At 32.9% G+C, this 19,930-nt stretch overlaps 1 pseudogene; it reads right to left on the bottom strand.

Moving 5' to 3' along the window:
- Window positions 1-19,930, bottom strand: part of LOC118893962 — a 74,626-nt pseudogene that overhangs the window by 5,040 nt on the left and 49,656 nt on the right.

The following is a 19,930-nucleotide window of genomic DNA, read 5'->3' as shown; positions in this document are numbered from 1 at the left end:
TATGCCCACTTTCTGGAGGGTTTTTTTCATAAATGGGTGTTGAATTTTGTCAAAAGCTTTTTCTGCATCTATTGAGATGATCATATGGTTTTTATTCTTCAATTTGTTAATACGGTGTATCACATTGATTGATTTGCGTATTTTGAAGAATCCTTGCGTCCCTGGGATAAATCCCACTTGATCATGGTGTATGATCCTTTTAATGTGTTGTTGGGTCTGTTTTCTAGTATTTTGTTGAGGATTTTTGCATCTATATTCATCAGTGATATTGGTCTGTAATTTTCTTTTTTTGTAGTATCTTTGTCCGGTTTTGGTATCAGGGTGATGGTGGCCTCATAGAATGAGTTTGGGACTGTTCCTTCCTCTGCAATTTTTGGAAGAGTTTGAGAAGGATGGGCGTTAGCTCTTCTCTAAATGTTTGATAAAATTCACCTGTGAAGCCATCTGGTCCTGGACGTTTGTTTGTTGGAAGATTTTTAATCAGTTTCAATTTCATTACTTGTGATTGGTCTGTTTATATTTTCTATTTCTTCCTGGTTCAGTCTTGGAAGGTTATACCTTTCTAAGAATTTGTCCATTTCTTCCAGGTTGTCCATTTTATTGGCATAAAGTTGCTTGTAGTAGTCTCTTAGGATGCTTTGTATTTCTGCAGTGTCTGTTGTAACTTCTCCTTTTTCATTTCTGATTTTATTGATTTGAGTCCTCTCCCTCTTTTTCTTGATGAGTCTGGCTAATGGCTTATCAATTTTGTTTATCTTCTCAAAGAACCAACTTTTAGTTTTATTGATCTTTGCTATTGTTTTCTTTGTTTCTATTTCATTTATTTCTGCTCTGATCTTTATGATTTCTTTCCTTCTGCTAACTTTGGGTTTTCTTTGTTCTTCTTTCTCTAGTTCCTTTAGGTGTAAGGTTAGATTCTTTACTTGAGATTGTTCTTGTTTCTTGAGGTAGGCTTGTATAGCTATAAACTTCCCTCTTAGAACTGCTTTTGCTGTGTCCCATAGGTTTTGGTTCGTCGTGTTTTGTCATCTCTGTCTAGGTATGTTTTGACTTCCTCTTTGATTTCTTCAGTGATCTCTTGGTTATTTAGTAACGTATTGTTTAGCCTCCATGTGTTTGTGTTTTTTACATTTTTTTCCCTGTAATTGATTTCTAATCTCATATCATTGTGGTCAGAAAAGATGCTTGATATGATTTCAATTTTCTTAAATTTACTGAGGCTTGATTTGTGACCCAAGATGTGATCTATCCTGGAGAATGTTCCGTGCGCACTTGAGAAGAAAGTGTAATCTGCTGTTTTGGGATGGAATGTCCTATAAATATCAATTAAATCTATCTGGTCTATGGTGTCATTTAAAGCGTCTGTTTTCTTATTTATTTTCATTTTGGATGATCTGTCCATTGGTGTAAGTGAGGTGTTAAAGTCCCCCACTATTATTGTGTTACTGTCGATTTCCTCTTTTATAGCTGTTAGCAGTTGCCTTATGTATTGAGGTGCTCCTATGTTGGGTGCATAAATATTTACAATTGTTATACCTTCCTCTTGGATCGATCCCTTGATCATTATATAGTGTCCTTCTTTGTCTCTTGTAACATTCTTTATTTGAAAGTCTATTTTATCTGATATGAGTATTGCTACTCCAGCTTTCTTTTGATTTCCATTTGCATGGAATATCTTTTTCCATTCCCTCACTTTCAGTGTGTATGTGTCCCTAGGTCTGAAGTGGGTCTCTTGTAGATAGCATATATATGGGTCTTGTTTTTGTATCCATTCAGCAAGCCTGTGTCTTTTGGTTGGAGCACTTAATCCATTCACGTTTAAGGTAATTATCAATATGTATGTTCCTATGACCATTTTCTTAATTGTTTTCGGTTTGTTTTTGTAGGTCCTTTTCTTCTCTTGTGTTTCCCACTTAGAGAAGTTCCTTTAGCATTTGTTGTAGAGCTGGTTTGGTGGTGCTGAATTCTCTTAGCTTTTGCTTGTCTGTAAAGCTTTTGATTTCTCCATCGAATCTGAATGAGATCCTTGCTGGGTAGAGTCATCTTGGTTGTAGGTTCTTCCCTTTCATCACTTTAAGTATATCATGCCACTCCCTTCTGGCCTGTAGAGTTTCTGATGAGAAATCAGCTGTTAACCTTATGGGAGTTCCCTTGTATGTTATTTTTCATTTTTCCCTTGCTGCTTTCAATAAATTTTCTTTGTCTTTAATTTTTGCCAATTTGATTACTATGTGTCTCGGCATGTTTCTCCTTGGGTTTATCCTGTATGGGACTTGCTGCACTTCCTGGACTTGGGTGGCTATTACCTTTCCCATGTTAGGGAAGTTTTTGACTATAATCTCTTCAAATATTTTCTCTGGTCTTTTCTCTCTCTCTTCTCCTTCTGGGACCCTTATAATGCGAATGTTGTTGCATTTAATGTTGTCCCAGAGGTCTCTTAGGCTGTCTTCATTTCTTTTCATTCTTTTTTCTTTATTCTGTTCTGCAGCAGTGAATTCCACCATTCTGTCTTCCAGGTCACTTATCCGTTCTTCTGCCTCAGTTATTCTGCTATTGATTCCTTCTAGTGTAGTTTTCATTTCAGTTATTGTATTGTTCATCTCTGTTTGTTTGTTCTTTAATTCTTCAAGGTCTTTGTTAAATATTTCTTGCATCTTCTCGATCTTTGCCTCCATTCTTTTTCCGAGGTCCTGGATCATCTTTACTATCATTATTCTGAATTCTTTTTCTGGAAGGTTGCCTATCTCCACTTCATTTAGTTGTTTTTCTGGGGTTTTATCTTGTTCCTTCATCTGGTACATAGCCCTCTCCCTTTTCACCTTGTCTGTCTTTCTGTGAATTTGTTTTTTGTTCCACAGGCTGCAGGATTGTAGTTCTTCTTGCTTCTGCTGTCTGCCCTCTGGTGGATGAGGCTATCTAAGAGGCTTGATCTATCAGTGCTCTTTTTACTACTGGAAATAGAGTCATAAATATCTTTAAATCTAATAATATTACAGAATCCCAAACCAATTCTGAAAATTCCTTCTTAAAATTCTAATCTTCTAGAACTAATGTTACAGCCAGTCTCTGTTAGTACTGGTTCTCTTGAGGAAAAGACCAACAGGATATGGATATAAATATATATTATTAAATATTTTTTTGATGTGGACCATTTTTAAATTCTTTATTGAACTTTTTATAATATTGCTTCTGTTCTATGCTTTGGTTTTTTGGCCATGAGGCATGTGGCATCTTAGCTCCCCAACCAGGGATCGAACCCACACCCCCTGAATTGGAAGATGAAGTCTTAAACACTGCACCACCAGGGAAGTCCCAGATATAAATATATATTATTATAAGGAACTGGAGTGCATGCTCATGGAAGCTGAAAAATCTCAGTAGCTACAGTCAGCAAACTGGGGACTCAGGAGCACTGATGGTATAAATTCCAACCTGAGTATAGAAGACCAGTATTCCAGCTCACTCAGTCAGCCACGTGAAATACCCTCCTTCCTCAGCATTTTTGTTTCATTCAGGTCTTCAAATAATTGAGTGAGATCTATCCACCTTAAGAGAACAATCTGCTTTACTCAGTATACTTATTCAAACTTTAATCTCATCCAGAAACACTCTCACTGACACACCCAGAATGAAGGGCACCCTGTGGCTGTGTAGTTAACATATAAAATTACCATCACAATTACCAACATAAGCAATAAAAGTTGTCAGAAAAATGACCCAAATCTACACAAATCATTATACCAAATATCCCAAAGAGATCAGTAATGACTCCTGAACACTTACTTAAAAGCTTACTTTAGTATTATAGACTACAAGCAATGAAATCTTTCATGATGAAAATTATGAATAATCTCTAAAATAAAAAGTTAGGCTAGTATAAAATTTCACAATTATGTTGATTACATTGTTTTTTCCGTGTTTAAATTTAAAAATATGTAATTTGTTGTTTACTCTGGGTATATTTATTAAAGTCACATGTGATATTCTATTAAAATTTATTGAACATAGTCATGCCTATAGTACCACTCAAGTTCCTTTTACTTTTTTGGTACTTTAATAAACTGCAATGTCACATTTTAAATCTAAAAGGTAATCAAAAGGATATTATGTGATGTAACTTGGACATCTTTAAATACATTAACTAATCTTGAAAAGTGAACACCACAACTGATAAATGAAAAAGATTAAGTAAGCCATTGAAAATATTATTTGAAAAATAAATCTAAAAAAAACCCCAAGTTTGATACAAATATTGTTTGTCAAATATAAATGTGACTGTTGTAAAACATTTTCATGAGTAAAAACACTTCATGAAAAAAAATCACTTTGGAAGTATGCCCTTTAATTTTATTAAGAAGTTCCTGTTCTCTTTGCAGGATAAAGTGATTTGAGAACTATTATAAAACCAAAAGGAAAAGCTAGAAATTAACAAAAGGTTAGACTTTCATGTATAACTGTCCTTAAATGAATACTTAAAGTTTAGAGCACAAAAAGCCAGAGTCTCTAACTTTGTTTCTTAACATTTTATATGCTCTTTAGACTTTGCCCACTTTACTACATATTTGCCACTGATATGCTGATTCTCAGGTGTTTGTTACACCTCTTATTATCTGCACCCTCAATTGGACGCAAGTCCCTTGTTGCCAATGAGACAATACTACTTGTTTAAAAGGCCATCTCATTTTCCTGCTGAACGTAGAAGACAATATTACCCTGTCTCCTTGCATTCAGATAGGGCATATAAATAGTTGTAGTCAATGTAATACAGGAGGAATACAACATACAATTATATATGCCTTCTCCGGATATGATACTTTTTGAAAAAAGTAAATCTCCCAAGCATGATTTTTACTCTTCCCCTTCATGGTGACCCTGAAGGTCATGTATTGAGGGACAGTATCCCCCAATAGAAAGATTTTAGATAGCTTGGTCACTCCCTGCAAGAGGGTCATCTTAACCAGGAATATCTGGATTGAAATTTGCATAAATGAAAAAAGCTTTTTACTATATTATTGTAATGAGATTTTGGAGTTGTTACAGAAGATAGCATCAATTATGCTAACTAATATATTTCACTTGTAAAGCTAAGCTGGCTTGAATATTTAAAAAAAGAAAGTACAAAAACCAAAGTAGTGTAGAAGTGTTAGAGTGAATGTGATGCATAGTATCTGTCCTGTTTGAAACCTTGAGATTTCTGCTCTTCTGCCTCATGTAACCTGTCCTATTCAGACTAACCTAAGAAGTCTCCAATATAGTCACAAAAAGGCTGATGTTTTTACATGCAAGCATCTTGGTTCTTTAGTTCCTGATAATGGGACCTCTTTCATAAGCTATGCATCAGCTTCTCCCAACTACTCAGAACTTCCATCTATATATATACACTGATGCCATCTAGGTACAGAAACAATGAGCTAGTCTCATACAGTTTGTAGGCTTCACCCTCTCCATTTCCATGTCAGCTCTCTTCCCAGACAGGTGAAACCACGTATTTCACCCTTTAGATAAGGCTATTAACAGTTATCCTTATAAAAATTAAGTAGAATGAGAATACCTTGTTAATAACATCCATTTTCCAAGAGTCATAAATATACTAAAATGAGTCATTCAATCACAGATCATCCTATAAGGTAACTTCAAATCTTATAAGGAAATACATAGCACCAAACAGTTATCTTACACATAGCTAGCCAGAAAAGTTGAGTAATTTGGTGCTTTGTGTGCATCATCGGACATTGTAGTAACTCAGACTCTAAAACACAGTATCTGAAAAGGGCTGATTAAAAAACAGAATAAAATATAGTACTGAGTATGTAAAATATTTACTGTGTTTCACAGCACAGATTCAAGACTGAGACAGATATATTTTATTATATTTCAATCACAGTATCAATAAGAAGTTAAATGGAATGTCATTAATGGTTTCCTCTTTCAATTTTAAAAGTAACAAAAGTGCCCTTTAATTTGTATATTTAAACTTCAAATATCAGAAAAATATTACTTTAGCTAAAAATAACCTAGAAGTTTAGATTCTTGTAATCTTGTCACATGCATCTATGGTTTCAATAGAATGAATCATTATTTTTGCTTCCTGCATGTACAAAAGAGGCGAATATAAGCAAACCAGCTACAAAGTGTCAACATAATTTACATAGAGATAGTTGAGACATTCTTTCTATAGTTATGTTCAGTGTAATTTCTTTTTATTATTTTGCTAAAAATAATCACTCTGATACCTTTTCACTTTCTATTTTCCCCAAGTGCTCTTTAGAAGTAACCCTCTAAATTCCCTTGTAAGAATTTCAATTGGAAGGGAAATTGATTCTGAAGGGTGATAAAATATGGAAGTTATTTCAATAAAATCTTTGCAAAGATATTTTTAATAATTTCCGTTTGAATGTTCACATTCTATAAAATAGCATCCCTAGTCTAGAGAATTTAATGGCTTTCTAATGGCTTTCCCTAATCCAAGAAGTCTGAAAAAGGCCTCTACCAATGCAATAGAGAGAAACTGAGCCGATGATAACCAAATATCAGAAGAGAATAAATAAATAATTGTATTTCATTGTTTACCCATGTTTGACCCTTTCTAGGAGATAGCCCCAGTAAATTTTGAAAAAATAAAGTAGGATCCATGCCTATATGGTAGTTAAAACATCTCAGCATTTAATCATCAACTTATACCTTAGAAATATTTCCAAAACCGACATTTCCCTTCCCATTCCCAATGTTACCTCCTCTTTCTCAAGGTTTCGTTATCTTTTTCCTAATCCTACTTTAGAGCCTGGACTCCTTGCAGCTAATCTCTATATTCCAGTTCATCATCTCTAACACGACTTTCTGTAAAAAAAAGTTATTTTCTGCAAAATATGCATAGATCATGTTATAGTCCAGACAACTGCAGAGTGCCTACTGGATAAAAGATCTCTTTAGCTTTACCTCTAAAAGTCTTCAGAATACACCCACCTCTCTAACTGTGCTTCCACTCCTCCTCCTTACAGACCTGAATTTTCAGTCAAACAACTTCAAGCATCTGCTCGAAGGGAATATTCCACACCCTTTTGAAACTGTGTCTTTATACATGCTCTTTGATCTTTTAATAAACATTCTCACTTTTCTGATTGTCATGCTTCAGCTGATAGTTCAAGACCACAGAAAAATACTATTTTCAATTAAAATTTTTCTCAAAATTTCCTAGAAAATTGATTTTTTTTCCCTCCTGTTTCTCACATCACTTTATTCATATTCTATATTTCAGTTATCTGCTGGAGTCATGTTAAAGTTTGTTGAGATTAATATATCATTGTACTGACTCAGCAAATATTAAGTGGGAAATTCAATATCTGCATCAATATTTGGCAAATTCCTGGAGCGTCAAGGATACACAATCCCCTCTTGCTTAGCGAACAATCCCAATTGAATTGTTAAACTCATTGATATCTTTCCTCTCGCAGCATTTTCTTCTCTCTATTTTATGGAAAAATCAACTTGGAATACATTCACCTTGACTTCCATCTCACCAAAACATCACTAAAATAAGCTATTTGAACTTATAATAAAGTGGATCAAACTTCTTAGTTGATTTAGCTCCTATGTGATTTTTGTTCTTCTGTCCTTGAAATTACCAGTTTTTTTTTTTAATATGGAGAAGTTTAGCAAGTAATCTCATCATAAATTATTCCCTTGATGAAGGATAATATTTGTCTTTTGCTCTAAATTTCAATTCAGCTTATTGTGTTATGTATTTTAAATCAAAAACACTTACATTACAAATATAAAGTGCCCAAAGACCAACTTACTTGGAAACTGTACTCTAATAAATCTTAGGTTTCTTTTTAAAAATTTTCCAAACATTTTCTCCACTTAAAAAACCCCTGTTATAAAAGTGGAACTTTCACAATGTTGAAATATTTGGATATAGTAACTTCTTTTCTCCTCAAATTAATGCCAAGATTTTCTTGTACAATGATTAATAAATGGAAGTTATCCAGAGAAACCATACACACACACACAAAACCAAAACCAAAACCAACCAACCAAACAAACAAAAAAACACTTATGATGGAGAAAGATTATGATACTTTACTGGGGGTGGAGCTTTTGGATGTCAACTCTAGTTTTGAAGAATAAGTTTTTTCTACAGATATTCTTCTAGGAAAGGCTTTTATTTGTGGTCATGCAACTGATATTTAATTGGAGCACCTCAGGTATTTAGACCATACTGTATTATTTGAAAACCTAGGAAGAAGCAAAATGTCTTGCATATATTAGGCATAAAAAAAGATATAGTTATTGAGTCAATTAATGAATAGAAAGAACTAAATCAATTACATCATTTGAATTTATATTTCCTTTCTAGATAATTAATTGGTAGTGTTAACTAAATATTCTTGAAAAAATATGAAAACCAATAATGGTTTTCTTTCTATCTAAACTGGGAAAAAGAAATGGTGGTGAACAGTAAACTTGAATTATTTCAAAATTAATTTTTTTTCTTGAGACCTATACCATGCAGAATTTTGTAAGGACCTCACTAAGAGTAACAGTTTAGTATGAAGATGGATCTACATTCCTGGTGCCAAAATTGTGGTATCTGAACATCAAAATTCTCATTCATTTTCTGTGAAATAAATGATTTATAATGATTTATTTAAGCTTGATGGAATAGGTATTTTATTAAATAGTCAAATTGTATCACATTCAATTACTTTAACAGTCAATATAGAACTTATACTTCTACTGATATAGTAAGTTAGATAATCTGAACTACTCCACTGATGGATACTTCATAAATTTAAACAAATATAATTTATAATGCTTTCCAAAGCTTGCTATCAAGTAAGACATGGTGAGATAACTAGCCTCCCTCCTCCACTCCCAATCAGATAACAATCAGTTAACCAAATTGTATATTATTTAGAGAAAAATTGCAAGATTATTCTCAAGGGAATATTAACAGTCCAATGGAAAATACCAAAGCATACTTAAATCAGCAATTCTACTACTAAAAGCACCAGTTAAGTGATGACAGCAGATGATAAAATTCATTTAAACAGAACTTCCAATCAGCTTTTTAGTTCTCACTCTTAAACATGAGCAAATGGACAAGGATCAGACATTTAAATAAAGCAATGAAAAGAAACTGAACAAAGCAAGTTAAGAGAAAATAATAATTCGATGGAAAAATGTAAAAAGAGGAGAATATTAAAAGTAATTATTGTGATGATCAGATATAATAGCAGTTATGGCATCCATTAATCAAGGAACACTCCATAAAAACGACTCAGTAGAAGGGTTGGGATATAAGATTAAGGAAATATCCAAGAAAATAGAGTAAAAAATGTAAAGGGATTTAAAATAGGAGAGAAAACATAAGAAATTAGGAGAAGTTGGAAATAGGAAATTAGAAATTAGGGAAAATAATTAAAGTGATATTTCAAAAACTTTCCCAAAATGGAAAGACATGAATTTTCTGATGCAAAGGACTCATCAAGTGCCTGTATAATGGAAGGAAAAAAAGATCTATAACAGGCATATGAAATTTCAAAAAGACAGAAAAATTCTACAACTTTTGAGGAAGGAAATAAAAAAAATCAAAAAACAAAACAAAAAGTATTTCATAGAAAAGATCAGGGATAAAATTCCAGAGTACTTCTCAACAGGATTATTCAGAGACTATAAGATAATAAAAGAATGTCTTCAAATTCTGATTTCATAATTTCTAGCCCAATATTCTATACCCATTCAAACTCTCAAGAAGTGAGAAAACAAAATGAACATATTTTCAGATAAACAGGATTCTAAAAGTAATGACTTCCCATGCATCTTCTCTTAAAAAGCTTCAGGAGTATGTGTTCCATCTAAAAAGCAGATTAACACAGAAAAAGGAGGACATTGCACTCTGGAAAGAAGTGACCTTATACAAGAGCACAGTGACAGGAAATCTCAAGTTTGAAGGGTCATTGTAAGGGTATGGCTAAGCAGCAGGTCTGAAAAGTAATGAGTCAAAACTAGACCAAATCAAAAGTCTCAGAAAGAGAATTTTTTCCAAGAATTTAAAAAATACCTAAGATGTTTGAACTTACTGAGTGGAGATTAACATTACTGGAAGAGAGTCGGAAGTTAAACTAGTGAAACATACATAAAAAAACTAAATAAATGGAAAAAAAACTATACACATATTAACTTGAGGAAAACCAAAATTTTTTAATGGAATAAATATTACTAAAATACACTACATGGCTTATGTCTGACATTTAAATAATCATAATATATAAACAATAAGCATTGATTTCACTTTCATTAGTTTTATATCATAAAAATATGATAGAATAAGGCAAAATACCCAATTTGGCCACTTTTAGCCTTCGAGGTGGGAGAATTATAGTACCCTCCATCTATTCTGTCCTACCTAAGTTTGGGGGACGCTCTTGTGAATTTACAGTCCAGAAGCACAGGCTCACCAAAAGACTGATTTCTAATCAAAGGGCTATAAACAGCTTCTCCTCCCTCTACAACTTACCACTCCATTGCTAAAGGCCTATTTACAGTGGATCATTTTATTGAGTACATCATACCTGGCTATCAAGAAAAAAATATAAAGGTCAGTGAAAAGGGTGAAGGTGGTCAAAAGGTGCAAACTTCCAGTTATAAGATAAGTAAGTCATGGGGATGCAATGTACAGCATGGTGACTATAGTTGTATTTGAAAGTTGCTAAGAGTAGATCTTAAAAATTCTACCATTGAACTTTTAAGAAAAAATTGTTTGACTATATGTGGTTATAGATGTTAACTAAACTTATTGTGGTGATCATTTTGCAACATAAAAATAAATTAAGAAAAATACAAGGCATAATGAAAGGTAAAACACAGTTTGAAGAGATAGAGCAAGCATCAGACCCAGACCCAGATATGACAGAGGTATGATTAATATACTAAGGGCTCTACTGGATAAAGTACAGAGAATGCAAGAACAGACGGTTAATATAAGCAGAGAGATGAACATTCTAAAAAGGAACCAAAAAGAAATGCTAGAGATCAAAAACATTGTAAAAGAAATGAAGAATGTCTTTGGTGGGCTTATTAGTACATTGGACATGGCTGAGGAAAGAATCTCTGAGCTGGAGAATATTTCAATAGAAACCTCCAAAACCAAAGGCCAAAGAAGAAAAGAGACTCAGAAAAACAGAACCGAATATCAAAGAGGTGTGGGACAACTACAAAGTTTTAACATATGCAGAATGAGAATACCAGAGAGGAATAAAGGGCAAGAAACAGAAGAAATATATGAGATATAATGACTAAGAATTTTCCCAAATTAGTGCCAGACACCACTCAGGAAACTCATGACAAATAAGGAGGATAAAGGGTAAATAAAAAGTAAACAAAAAAAAAAACAAATCAACAACAAACATAAACAAAACTGCATGTAGGTATATAATTTTCAAACTAAGGAAGATCAAAGAAAAATAAATAATCCTGAAACAAGCCAAAGAGAAAAAAAATACCTTACCTATAGAGGAGCAAAGATAAAAATTACATTGAACTTCCCAGAAACCATGCAAGCAAGCCAAGAGTGGAGCGAAATATTTAAAGTGTTGAGAGAGAAAAAACTCACCAACCTAGAATTCTGTACCCCTGGAAATTATCCTACAAAAGTGAAGGAGAAATAAAGATGTTCTTATATAAACAGAAATTGAGGTAGTTGGTTGACAGTAGACCTGCCTTTCAAGAAATGTTAAAACAAGTTCTTTTGAGAAAAGAAAATTATAAAAGCAGATACTTGAATTTACATAAAGAAATGAAGAGCATTGGAGAATGAATGGGATTAGAATAAAAACTGAGTTCCATAAGATCCATACCTATTCTTAACTGATATAGCAGATAACAGTTTTTTCCAAAATAATAACAACAATATATTCAGTTATGTATGCTTATGCATATATAAATGTTTATGTATGCTTATGTATAATGTAATCAATAACAAAATGACACAAGGGATGAAAGAGAGGAATTCAGATTACTTTGTTATTCTTAGATACTCTAACTACGCATGGAATGGTATAGTGTTCTTGGAAAGTGGATTAGGTGTAAATGCATATTGCAAACTCTAGGGCAAACATCAAAAAAAAAGTTAGAAAATAAGTATAACTGATGTGCTAAGAAAGGAGAGAAAATAAAATCATATAAAATGTGCAATCAAAACCACAAAAGGTAGGAAAAGAGCAAAAGACAAAAATAGGAACAAAGAACAAGGGCACCAAGTAGAAAATAGTAACAAATATGGTAAATATTGATCCAACTACAATCACTTTGAACATCAATGGTTAAATGCATTAATTAAAACACAGAGATTGTCAGAGTTGATCAAGAACAATTCCCACTTATATGTTGTCTACAAGAAACCCACTTTAAATATAAAGACACAGAGGGGGAAGATCTAAAAGAATGGGGAAGAACTATTCTAACACTAATCAAAATAAAGCAGATGTTCTATATTAATTTCAGACAAAGCAGACTTCAACGCAAGGATGGTTATCAGGGATAAAGAAAGACATTACATATTGATAAAGGGCTCAATTATTTAAAAGACATAACAATCCTTAAAGTGTATGCACCTAATGACAGAGCATCAAATAATGTGAGGCAAAAACTCATGTAAATGTAAGATGTAGATGAATTTGATCTAATAGTTGGGGACTTAAAACCTCCTCTATTAGAAATAGACCCAAGAGGCAGAAAAATCAGTAAGGACACAGTTGAACTCAATTCCACCACCAATCAACTAGATATAATTGGCATCTATGGATTACTTCATTCCATAACAGCAAATACATATTATATTTAGGCTCACATGGAATATTCACCAAGATAGAATACCTTCTGAGCCATAAAACACACATTAACAAATTTGAAAGGATAGAAATCATACAATGTGTTCTCAGGCCACATGGAAATACACTAGAAGTCAGTGACAGGAAGATAGAAAATACCAAAGTATTATATAGACATTAAATAACACACTTCTAAGAGATGGTCAAAGAAGAAATTAGAGAAACTAAACAATATTTGAAACTAAATGAAAATGAAAACAACTTATCAAAATTTGTGGAATACAGTGAAAAGCAGCACTTAGAGGGAAAATTACAGCATCAAATGAATGTATTAGAACAAAAATATAAAATCAGTTATCTAAGCTTTAACCTTAAAAACAATAAAACATAAATTAAATTCAAAGTAAGGAGAAGAAATAAAAATTAGAGTGCAAATAAATAAAATTGAAAATAGGAAATCACTAGAGAAAGCCAACTAAAGCAAAAGCTGGTTGTTCGAAAAGATCAATAAAACTCAAAAGCCTCTCACCAGGCTAAGTAAGAAAAAATAAAAATGAAGACACATATTACTAATAGCAGAAATGAAAAAGGGGGCATTACTACAGATCTCATGGACACTAAAGGGATAATGAAGTAATATTATGAACAACAATATGCTCACAGATTTCATAGCCTAGATGAAATGGACCGCTTCCTTGAAAGACACAAGCTTTCAAAACTCATACAAGGGGGCTTCATACAAAGGGCACAGTGGTTGAGAATCTGCCTGCCAATGCAGGGGACACGGGTTTGAGCCCTAGTCTGGGAAGATCCCACATGCCTCGGAGCAACTGGGCCCGTGAGCCACAATTACTGAGCCTGTGCGTCTGGAGACTGTGCTCCACAAGAGAGGCCGCGATAGTGAGAGGCCCGCGCACCGCAATGAAGAATGGCCCCCGCTTGCCACAACTAGAGAAAGCCCTCGCACAGAAACGAAGACCCAACACAGCCATAAATAAATTAAAAAAAAAAAAACTCACACAAGAAGAAACAGATGATCTGAATAATATATATATTATATATATATATTATATATATATACATATTTGAGAAATTGAATTAATAACCTTCCAAAACAAAACATCAGGCCCAGATGGATTCACAGGCGAACTCTATCAAATATTTAAAGAAGAAATCCCATTAAATTTTTACAATGTCTCTCAGAAGGTAGACACAGAGCGAACATTTCCTAACTCATTTAATGAGGCAGTCATTACCCTTATACCAAAACCAAAGACATTACAAGATAAGTATTCTACTCAGGACCTTCACCTAGTGTCTGCCTATGGTCATAAAGGCTGTGGACCAAGCCACACTGACTGTCTGTTTTCAATGAGCTCCCAAACTGGTGACCCTTCAGTGTCAGTGCTTAGATTCAGGCAAGTCAAAAACTAGTCCTTAGGGAAGCCCCTGGCTAAAAGTCAAAATTTTGGACTTGAATTCCAGTCTTTTCTTTCCATCCCCAGAAGTAAATTAGGAGCTGGGAGGTTTCTATCATGCCGCACTATGCTGGGGAGAAGGGCTCTTGTGAGTAAGTACCACAGATTTTCTTACTGGGCTTCCAGGCAGTTGTCTTTGCAATTGCCTGGGGTGCAGCAACAGTTTAACTGGTTTCTGGATGTCTTACAAAGGCAACTGGTCTATGTGTTTTTATTAAGTTGGTGCATCTGTGGGGGAAAGAGTGTCTGTGGCTTCCTATTCCACCACTTTGACGACATCACTCTTTGTGTGTTTTTAAACCAGCTTAACATGCATTAAACTGATACTACTTTGCTAGTATACTCTTATTTCTTAGAATTTCAACTTGCATATATTAGTCTAAAATTTAAATTGGTATTTTAAACGGGGTAAATTATGCAATTTTTGAAATGGTCATTATGTAAGCATTTATCTTTTTTACATGCATTATTTCCTGTGATGATAATCTATAAAATTATGTTGTACCTGAGAAATTTGCAACTGACAACAATATTCAAGCTTAATGGTTCTGACTTATTTTGGTCTCAGAATTCCTTTTCATTTTGAAATGCTAAAATAAATATTTTCAAAAAATTAAAAGTATTTTTCAAAGAAAAAGATATTGAAAGAGTGGCATTGTTTTATATTTTTATAAAGCTATTAGCTGGCTTAATAAACATGTCTAATTTTTTAATCTGTTTATGTTTTCAAACTGTTGCAACTTGTTTTTCATTGAATTATATAAAGAATAGCCTGTCTTATATAGATATGTAGTTGGAAAAACAAAGGGTAATTTAGGGACTTTTCAGTTAAGTGAACATATTCTTTGACTATATCAAAACTGATAAGTGATATTTCTTTCAAAATTAGTTTAAATGTGGAATCTGAAATTATATCAATAAACTTTTTGAATATTGTCCAATTAAAACTCATGGGTCTGTCTTGCACTTTGAATGGACTTTTACCATTGAGTCTGGCCTTTCAGTGAATCTTAATGAACTCTCAAGGGTCCCCGGAACATACTTTGAGAACCACTGCCCTTGCTTTGCCTGAGAGATGTTCTCTCTCCCTCTCTATTTAAACTGGGATAGCAAAGACTATGTACAGTTGACCATTGAACAACGTGGGGGTTAGGGACACCAATGGCCCCCTCCTCACATAGTTGAAAACCTTTGTGTAACTTTACAGTTGGCTCTCAGTATCCCCGGTTCTGCATTTGTAGATTCAAGCAAGCACAAATCTGTAGTAGTAGTAGTATCTACTTAATGGAAAAAAAAAATAATCTGTGCAATTTAAACCCATGTTGTTCAAGGGTCAACTCTCTATATAGTATGTTTTATTATAAACATATAAAGTATGTTTTATTCACTAAACATCATATCATAAACAGCTTCTTTTATTTTGAAGTAATCCCTTATAACAGGGTTACAGGTTACACAGTATGATATATTCTGGACATATAAAAATATATAGAGGGATTATTCAACCATTTCCCTATTATTAGAAATGTAGTTTCCACTGTTTAAATATCACATATAAAAGGCAAATTTTATCCACATTCCAGTTACTTCATGAATGAGGAAAATAAACATGATGGGAACTGGGAGCAAGAAAAGTAGTAAGTTATAAAACAAAATTAAAGAAAAGTATCTACCTCAGTTCTGTAGATTTCACTAGGTTAATATTTGCTAGGCACTACAAATTCAGATAGGGACTCTGTACAAACTACTTTTTAGTTGTGACCTGAAGGTGCGACGATGGTATCACAGGAGTGGACAATGAGGAGGGCTAGGAATGCTTCACACGACTGATTTGTGCCTAAATGCAGAGGCTGGATATACTCCTTCCCATCAAAGGTTGAGGAGACAGACATAAACAAAAACACAATAAGGATTATATGCACAAAAGAAGAAGACTTAGAAGACCTACTTTTCTCATTATTTATTCTACAAATTTACTTCTAATTTTTAAAAGACAAATATAGCTGTTATGCTATGTTCAATTGATTTAATATATTTCAGCATAGATAATATGATGTTAACAATTAAATATTAAGCACACCACAAGGGTCTGACCTATCAACCAGAGGCTTTGCTAAATAGAATGATGAATATCAGATATGAGTTTTCATTAGTAAAATCAGTGGTAATCAAAGTCAGAATTGTATGTTCATTGTTGAAATTAAAGGCATTCAAGACTTGTTAGTTGGATAAGAAAAATGTAGAAAAATGCTCCATGCCTGCACTAGTGGGGTATGAGAACCCAGCCAACACTGTAACCTCTACTTTAGGAATCGTCCAACTCCTTGCACAGGTCCCTGGCTGTATGATGCCAACCGCAAGTCTAACCAAGTCCTACCTCTGGAGCATGTCTTGTCCTCCCCAAGTGAGCTGTGAAGCCCAAGTGCAGGGAGCATGGATTCACATCAAGCCTATACAGCAGGTTTTCCAAGCTGTGTCTTTGCCCTCTACTGGCTAACAAATACCTAATAAATGCCTGTATGTGAGGAAAAATTTCTCCTGGTGAGATTACCCATGCTCAAAATTTTTGGTGCTTGATTTTATCTACTGATAAGAACCTAAGGGTTGTGCATGATTAAACTGGCTTAGGTCATTTCACAGCAATAGCTGTAGGGATTTTGTAAACCTTTAGTAAAACTAGTAAAATTGAAAACAATTTACCTAACGATCAAAACACCTAAGACTAAATTATAGAAAGCGTAATTCATATAGCAAAATCTAAAGTAAAAATCCAGAAACCACACACAAAAAGCAAAATGTATAAAATTTAGACAAAGTAAGGAAGATATAATGCTAAGTATAAACAATTGGGTATTTTGTATAAGTGTTATTTAATCTGTATTGTATACTTGAAATCTGCTAAAAACATAGATTTTAAATCAAATTTTCTCAACACACACACACAATGGTAACCATGTGGAGGTGATGGATAAGTTATTTGGCTTTATCGTGGTGATCTTTTCACAATGTATGCATATATCAAAATATCAAGTTGTACGTACACCTTATATATTTACTATTTTTATATGTCAAAGATATCAATAAAGTTGTTAAAATGATATTTATTCTGGAAATTAAGTACATTTTCCTATTAAGTTTTTATTAATCTGAAAGTATCATACAAAGTTATATAAATAAAATAAGCATTGCAAAACTTACTAGAGAAAATTAAAAGTTTACATAGAAGTTAAACCTATATATCAGTGAAAGAAAAGCTAAAGAAGCCATCAAAAAGTAGAATTTTAGTGAAAAGGAAATAAAGTGTAACCTCCAAATACAATTTTACATTAAAAGTTGCAGTCAATAGGTAAAATATAATGTTATGAACTTGTCAGGCCAATACTACATTAGAACAATGTCTCAGAAAATGTAGAATCAGGCAGTTGGTGCCATTACCATTGTGTTAAGTTCATAAACTGGGCCAATTTTCTCTTTTAAACTTTATAGGTGGGCTAGAGAATATTTTTTGTTAGCAACTTCTATTAGCCTTATTCCTACAGCTAATTCAGTTACCACCTTCAGAAGCAGTGACAAATTAGTACATACAAAGAAAAAAAGTAAAGGAAGAAAGAAGAAAATCATATTTATCTAGTAATAATGATTTTACCTCCTACTAATATGATTGCATATATAACTTTTTTTCCTGTAAAGTGTTTAAATTAAATTGTGTAAATTGTAATCTAATTTATACAAGAAGTCTAGTATGAGACATATCTTCAATCTTGTTGAATATCAAATTGGCTATTAAATATTAAAATATGAATGGGAAGTTAAGCATAATGAGAATATATTTTACAACACTTCTATTCACATATACTCATCCTTAAGTTTCAAAATGCCTAATATGTATGAAGAACTGTATGGTCATCTGGGTACTAGAGAAAAGTAAAGGATTTCTTATAACTAGCCAGATAAAAGAGAGATATACATAAATATATATGATGTAGTGTATTTATTCATTATACAGAGCATTTATTGAACATTTATTAAATAAAAATGTTTCACAAAAGAGGTACGGAGAGTGATATGAGAGTTTGTATCTATCTGCATTTTTTAAAAGCTTTACTTCACAGGGGAAAATACTTAAGAATATTCAAATAAACTTTAAATTATTTTACCATATTTAAATGCATTTCAGAAACCTAATTTCTTTGAATTATGATCTTATATAAGTTAATGTTTATATTCTTAACTTTATTTTCTTGAAAAGATCATTGAATAATCAGAGTAGAAATGATACAAAGTATAACGCAAACTGCAAAACAGAAAAGAGTAATACTGACTTGTTTGTTCTAAAGAACTACTTTTTTCAAGAGATCATCCACTTCCTAAAAAGCTGGAAAGTGAATTGCAGTATTTGCAATAAAGTTTTCACTCAGGAGCGAGGTAACATGAGAGTGTGTGATTAAGTAATCCAGTTTTCCTACTGAAGGTTTTACAAATTTTATTTATATGGAGAGAAAAAAAATCATAAAATGATACATATTAACAATAATTTCATAATATTGTTTGGAACGAGGCATACCGTCTTGTTAAAATTTTAAAAGACTAATGTAGAGGCTATTACATAACAGCTGAGAGTCAAGATTATATCCTGAGTAAAAATGGAAAATCTGAAATTGTAGCTTGTTTTTCTGTAACCTATCTCCTTTAAATATTTTCTTATTGCTAAAAGATATTTTAATATATCTACCACTGTAAACAAACTAAATTTTCTTCGATAGTTGTAATTCTATTAAGAGTGTAAATACTGTCGATTACATCTAAAATCTTCTGTGTCAAGTTTTTGAATTTATTATCCATGTAATGTTTATGATGAGATTTAAGAAAACTCTTTAATCTATTAGGATGCTGGACAACAGAACTGAGAAAAAATGACATGGTTCTCAGGGACCTGGGTTTCATTCCATCCTCTTTCACATTCTGGCTCTGTTACCTTGGGCAATAATTTTGACCTCTGAGACTCATTTTGGAGTTAATAATAAAATACAGTAATCTAGGTCAAGTCAATTGTTTCGCACATATAGTGAAAAAGAAAACTTTGAGTAGGTATGATGACAATTATCTGTAAGCTGGCTTATTTTTTTTTTTTATTGGGAATATCTATTTGGCTCCAAGACATACTGATTTTTTTTTTATAAAACTTTGTCAAACTGTAATGTGAAGCCAACAAAGGTTTTGCATTATTTTTAACAAAATACAGTAATCTCTGATAAAAAGTTGAGCTTTTTTCCCCAGAAGCACAAGGACAAAATGATGCTTTATAGCGCAGATTGACGGATTTTGTTTTTTTAAAAAAGAGAAGAGCTCAAAACGACAGAAAATCACTCCTCTTAGAAAAAACAAGCAAGACTTATTATGCCAAGAAGTTTGCAAACCCGATAGCAAATTTAATGACAAATTTTGTGCTTGGAGAGAAAGAAGAATGAGTTATTGGCAAAATACCTATACCCGATGACATTTTTGGTGCTTTGTAATATCACAGAGATAGAAAAGCAATTACTATTACTCTTCTTGGAGCGATATCACAGCCTGCAAAAGGGTGCATTGCACTCGGTGCCAACAGAGAAACAGCCACATGTG

The sequence above is a fragment of the Balaenoptera musculus genome, chromosome 4 (genome assembly GCF_009873245.2).
Source record: "Balaenoptera musculus isolate JJ_BM4_2016_0621 chromosome 4, mBalMus1.pri.v3, whole genome shotgun sequence".
NCBI lineage: Eukaryota > Metazoa > Chordata > Mammalia > Artiodactyla > Balaenopteridae > Balaenoptera > Balaenoptera musculus.
This window is presented reverse-complemented; position numbering and strand designations above follow the sequence as displayed.